Source organism: Pimephales promelas, chromosome 13 (genome assembly GCF_988280905.1).
Source record: "Pimephales promelas chromosome 13, fPimPro1.hap1.1, whole genome shotgun sequence".
Lineage (NCBI taxonomy): Eukaryota > Metazoa > Chordata > Actinopteri > Cypriniformes > Leuciscidae > Pimephales > Pimephales promelas.
In genome coordinates, this window is record NC_142781.1 from 10,920,665 (window position 1) to 10,927,539 (window position 6,875).

The window sequence follows — 6,875 nt, forward strand, 5'->3', positions numbered from 1 at the left end:
TCTAATGTGTTAACAAGAGAAGCCTGATTTCAATTTCTACAAGACACTTCAGGCTCTCTCAAAACAACTCAAAAACCCACGTAAACCCATCTAAGAATGTTAATGAAACCGCATTACAGTCATGTCTATGTCATGATCAACAACAAATTAAAATGAGATTTAGATTTTTAAAACACATACGTATGCAAGAATGTGTATCTTGAAACAACCCTTTGACCTCTCATCTCAGAGATTCAAACCCAGCCAGACAGCCAGACTAATATTGTCCATGCTTGACTGGTTAAGACTTTTGCTGGGAATGGTCTATTGTTATTCCTGCCTTCGCGTTTCTTTTCATTGAGGTCAATGTCTGTTTAGAGGGTCGTCCTCATTCACACATGCACACGTGTGTTTTATCCTTCAGCAATGTCCACTGATCACACAAACACTATTACCTACAACACTGTTACCCCAGGCCTCCACTCTGGATTGACCGCATTGATATCTCAGTGCAACATTTCACATCTTATACACCTTGTTAATGTTAATAGCGAATCATAGCCGAGGGGCCCGCGAGTTAGCCATCTCAAGAGTAGAGATGTATAATCATATCATGCGATGGAAACAACCTCAGAGACCTCATGGGAAACAAACCGCCCACAGTAGATATAGCCTATTTGAATTATTATTCATGTTTTACTCCACCGAGGCAGAAAAAAACTCATGATGAGTCGTATTGACACTGAGGATAAGGGAAGATTGAAGTTTGCACAGTGGGATTTGAAGACGGATTAAAGGAAACGTTGTTGGGGAAGTTTAATAAACGCCTCAAAAGGGCGAAATAATTCTTATTCAGAAACAGTTCCACGTTCTAAAAGAAATCTCATGATGCTCAGTTAACAGTTCTTTAATGTATACGTTGTGGACACGTTACACTGGAATTTTTTTTCGATTGTCGGGATTGTACGCATCAAATCTGCAAAACTACAACAATCAAACAAACTTTGAGACTTCCACACAAGAAACGTGTACTGTGTACTGAAGAAATGATTCTCTCTTTCTACTCTCTTATGTAAATGACTTTTTTTGTATGCACATATGTTTCTTGTGTATATCTGTTTCTAAATAAGACAATAAACCAACCCGATCTCACAGGAGTTCGTACGAATTTTATGAGATGGCTAATTCGTAACAATTCATACGACCTCACTCGTACAAATTAGTACGATTTTGCTAAATTGTACATATTTTACGAATTGGCCAATTTGTATGAATTTGTACGAATGACCAACCCCTGACCCCGCCCCTAAACCTAACCATCACGTGGGTTTAGACAAATCGTATGAATTCGAACGAGTGAGGTCATATGAATTATTATGAATTAGCCACTTTTTAATCACTCGTACGAATTTGTACGAATTGGACGTGAGATAGGGTAGAATAAACTGACATTATTACATTATCCTCACAAGGAAAAACACACAGAGCAACCAGCATGGTCAGGTTTCTGAATTAATGACTCTTTGGATCTGGACCTTTTTAATGAATGGGTGAAAAAGACTTGAATTCGTCTAAAAATCATGTACACTTAAACCTAGGACTTGGTTGCAATGAAACTGGAATGAAACAAAGTATGGAATTTTTAATAACAAGTAAAAATAGCCTTCAACCCGATTTAACCCATTTTGTTTTGTTGGTATCAGTTAATGTATTTCGGTTGATTCGTTGATGTGAAATGATATTTTTGACCTGGTCATTTAGTTAATTCAGATGTTACCATTTTTTCAGTGTTCCCTATGCAGAGAAAGAGGAGGGGCTATGAACACATCACATGTGTCTGAAATCATTTCCGTCAATTGGAAAATGGTGAATGCTACAGTAAAAAAAGTGTTGAGACACCTTTCTAAAATGGCTACAGTAGATGGAGGAATAGTAAGTGTGCAGTTTGTAGCACATAATTTAAGACACAACCACTGTCTGGTTGTTCTAGTTAAAGATACACATTTAGAACAGAGTACCGACTCCTTAATGGCAAGTGAATTTGGAATTGGAACCATTATTGTTAGTGAAAATCTAATGAAAAATCATATGGGAATCATATGGGAGTATATGATGAATATTACGATGTTATGATGAACTATATGATTTCTCCACTGATGTTCTGGGTTGTTCAAAGCATTTCTGATGACTGTTAGAAGGCAACTGCCTTGACTCTGAGATGGCAAATGAGAACATGGTTTGTGTAACATTAGTAACACATTATTAGCTGGTTGATAATATAGTCAAGAAAAGGTCTAAACGATGCCCAATTGGCACTAAGGGGCCTAAAGTGTGCCAAGAAAACACCCCTCACACCATTACACCACCACCACCAGCCTGCACAGTGGTAACAAGGCATGATGGATCCATGTTCTCATTCTGTTTACGCCAAATTCTGACTCTACCATCTGAATAGCTCAACAGAAATCGAGACTCATCAGTCCAGGCAACATTTTTCCGGTCTTCAACTGTCCAATTTTGGTGAGCTCTTGCAAATTGTAGCCTCTTTTTCCTATTTGTAGTGGAGATGAGTGGTACCCGGTGGGGTCTTCTGCTGTTGTAGCCCATCCGCCTCAAGGTTGTGCGTGTTGTGGCTTCACAAATGCTTTGCTGCATACCTCGGTTGTAACGAGTGGTTATTTCAGTCAAAGTTGCTCTTCTATCAGCTTGAATCAGTCGGCCCATTCTCCTCTGACCTCTAGCATCAACAAGGCATTTTCGCCCACAGGACTGCCGCATACTGGGCGTTTTTCCCTTTTCACACCATTCTTTGTAAACCCTAGAAATGGTTGTGTGTGAAAATCCCAGTAACTGAGCAGATTGTGAAATACTCAGACCGGCCCGTCTGGCACCAACGACCATGCCACTCTCAAAATTGCTTAAATCACCTTTCTTTCCCATTCTGCCCTTCAGTTTGAGATTGTCTTGACCAGGACCACACCCCTAAATGCATTGAAGCAACTGCCATGTGATTGGTTGATTAGATAATTGCATTGATGAGAAATTGAACAGGTGTTCCTAATAATCCTTTAGGTGGGTGTGTGTCATTTTGGTGATCAAAGATGAGTTTAAAGGGATAAAATTATTGACTTACAGGGGTATTTTAAATTCCATATGATTCCAATGCCCAGACAGAGTGAATTTTACATTGGGAAAAAGTGTATTATGGAACACACTGCCATCATATGCTATATGGAGTCTCACCCTTAACCATGGAACTCTTCCCATATAATTACAGAGCTTCAACAACAATTCCCTGGAAAATGAACAAACCCGTCACAGGCCTTTATATTTTAGTTAGAATGAGCAATTTATTCTCTTATGAGTCAAACCAGAAGAATGAGTCATGAGTAAGTTTGCTGCTGCGGTTTACAGAGACTCACAGCTCAAAACCACATTCCCTAAGGAATGCACAGGAACCTCAGCATCTCTCCAAAACCTACCTTCAGCCGGCCAATGAATGAGCCAATGTTGCATCCACAGAATGAAGCTATGAAGCTCTGGTTTAGTTTGCGGAGCATTTTCTAATGGGCGGCAATTTTAATGCAGTGTCTATTTACAAATAGCCCACCTCATGGACAGAGGCTATTTAAACTAACTCCTCCCACCATTGTCTGGTTGAGCCAGACAAACAGAAGCAGTGGAGGAAGGATAGTGGATATTACTTTTTTTTTAACGTGACCAACCCGAGATGAATCCTCCTTTTTCCGATCTCATTCTTTTTCCTTTTATCATTGCATATTAGCTTAGAGTTTATACTCATATTAGTTATAGCACTTGAGGTGGTATCGGCCAGCTTGAAAATGAGCAGCAAATGAATCGTGTGTTAACCTGGCGCAAAGATAAAGTAAAATGCCTCATTGAAATTTGGTTGGATGACCTTATTTTTAGAATAATATCATAAACATAAAAATATGAAGCCTTAATTCCTTACTCAAAATGAAAAAGCACTATAAAAACAGCTACAAAGAAAAAGAGAAAAAGACTTTGTGCTTTGTTATTACTGATTATTTGCTAATGTGTTTTGATGCTATATTTAGTTGAAAATTAAAACATTCACTTGAAATTATTTTATTATTATTTTGTAATTATTTGAACGATTTATAATTAAATAATTAAATAAAGTTAGTGGCAACAATTTTTAGAAATTATTTAAAGTTGTTCGATAAAATATGTTCAATGGCTTTTTTTTTGTTCATCTTTGCTATTGAAATTTGTTTCAATTCTCTGGTATTTGTAACTGAAATGTATGTATGTGACACTAAAAATTGGAGGTTGTGAGGAATTGAGAATCAAATTGGGGCCAAATCATAAATTGCACATATACACTCTTAATACATAAATGTTCTTTATTAACATGGTTTCATGAAGAAACTTCAACATCCATGGATCTTCCCATTGCACAAAAGCTTCTAAGGAGAAAACCGTTAAAAATGTTCTTCACAGTAAGAAAAAAAAGGGTTATTTTAAGAACTGTTCACTTTTGTGAAACAAAAATGGTTCTTATTGCTGAGAACCCCTCTTGGAACCTGTTTTTAAGAGTGTATGAAGGTCCTGGTTCTGTTCTGGGGTTGCTTTTGCTGTAGAACACACACACACAAACACACACACTTTGTTAAGAACTTGTGGACAGCACATTATCATTAAGTTTCATTGCGCTGGCCACATGACCGCTCTGAAGAAATATAGGAAACATAAAAACACGTAGTATTCCATTCTCCGTCCAACACAGACACTTTCTTCTGTTTACACTGAGTGTCTTGCCTTCTGTCTGACCTCTGTTGTGTGTTAAACCGCTGTCTGCTGCGTAAATGGACAGTAACATTGTTATTTGGAGCCCAGGAGACATGAGTTACCCTCTCCTCACCTCACAAGAAACAATAACCCGTTTTCAGTGTGGCTTACTTTTTACAAATGGCTGAAGGCCTGCGTTGCTTCCCAATTCACATATCCATTCGAAATTTTATAGTATTAGTGCACCCCGAAATGTATAGTGAATATAAACAGTACGCTAAAGGTATCTGGCAGATGTTTTAAGCGTACATGCTTTAGTGAAACAGTGAGGTTAAGGAAGTAAAAATCCCATTCATTGTCTCCATTGATTTCTGGGTAATTGGTTTTGAACAATAAACCATTAAAGGCAGACCTATACTGTGAGCTATGATCGAGGCTATTAATTGATGGCATATTCTTTTGTTTAAGCCATCAGCTTGCATTATTTCAACTTATTCTATAATTGTGTTCAAAAGTGGAATTCCTGTTGAAAAACGACATTATCCATGATTGTACAGAGAATCTCCACCAATCAGGAAATTGCGGATTGTGGGATAGCAAAGGCAGTGAAGGATATGCTGCCTTCAAACATTGAAGGTTGCATTGATTGGATGCAGCCAATGAGTCTGTTTCCCTACACTTTAAATATTTGTTTGCATAAAATGCATTTTTGTTACAATGCTCCAGAAAATTACAAAAAATCCATACCACTCTGAAACATCCTGTGAAATCCGTTCTGCACAATCCCCCCGTTAACATTGTCAGGGTCTGAATCGAGCTCGAAATATTTTAAAATTGCCAATTTAATTGCCAAAAATGAAAACTCCATTGTTAATATTTACATCTGAGTAGAGCTTGTGGTTATGAAGGGGCGGGACATTTCCCGAGCACGCGCTGAGTGATGCCAATCACAACACACTGGGCCGATAACATTTCGAATTTCGAAAGAAGTGGCTTCATTGAAAACGTTGCGGCCATCAACCAGACTGGGGAGAGAAGAGCTGTAATAATGTCCTTATTAAAACATGTTTTTTTTTTTTTTTTGACAATCAAGACTTAGAAAAAGGACATAACCATAAACACAGTCCTTTTGTCTTGAATTTCAAATACATATTAACTTCAAATAAAAGTTGTGGAAATGTTATGATTCACCTTCTGCTGGTTGGTTATACATTTTTCAAAAATGTTGGGAATTCTGTATGGGAAAAAATTAAGGGGAAAAATACTCTCGCAATTATGACAAAGTGCGCGGGCTCTGTTTGGGCCAATATTACCCAAAACAAAAGCCAAAATGTTTGTGACAGACTTTGAGGTCAAACGCTTTCACAGCCGTTTGTAAATGTACAGACTTTAACGTTAAGAAAATAAGGGATTTATTAGCCAAATGTTAACATGCAGACAAATAGTCCTCGCTACATAACAAAAGGGTGGTATCAAAACATAATTTAGCATGTAATGACATACTATGTATCCAAAATTATTTAGCCTACCTTCATCTGATATTTGCTTATTTATCACCAAAGCTCTCTCTGTTTTGTTGTAACATCAGTTTAGAGAGGTATCTTTAAAGTTATTGCCTGATAGGGCAGCGAGGCAACAATGGGCTATATGCACGCATAAGTTCCGCATTTGACGTAAGGATGCTCATCCATTTCCGGTTGTGTAGATTAAAGCGGAGGAAAACCGGAGAAAACGGGATTATGGCAGAGTCTTCAATATTTACTGTCCTCCCGTCTTTGAAACGAAACGTACATATGTTTAGATGTAATTTTATATATAGTTATGTTTATTTAATATAATTTTTAAAAGAAGCATAAACACAACGAGGGGTGTCTGTTTTATCTGTTTTTGTGACTTACGTTTCATTAGTATAACCATGGAGTATAAAATTCAATATAAATTCTCGGTATTGCATTGGACTCTATGATCGGCGGAAGTTATCGAGCATCCTTAATCCTTCACCGGAAATAACGCCGTGCAAGAGCCCATTCAGCTGTCTAAGCTTTTTGAGACGCATGCTGCGTCCCAATTCGCATACTATCCGTCCTAAATAGTATTCGAAAATAGAATTAGTGCGTCCCAAA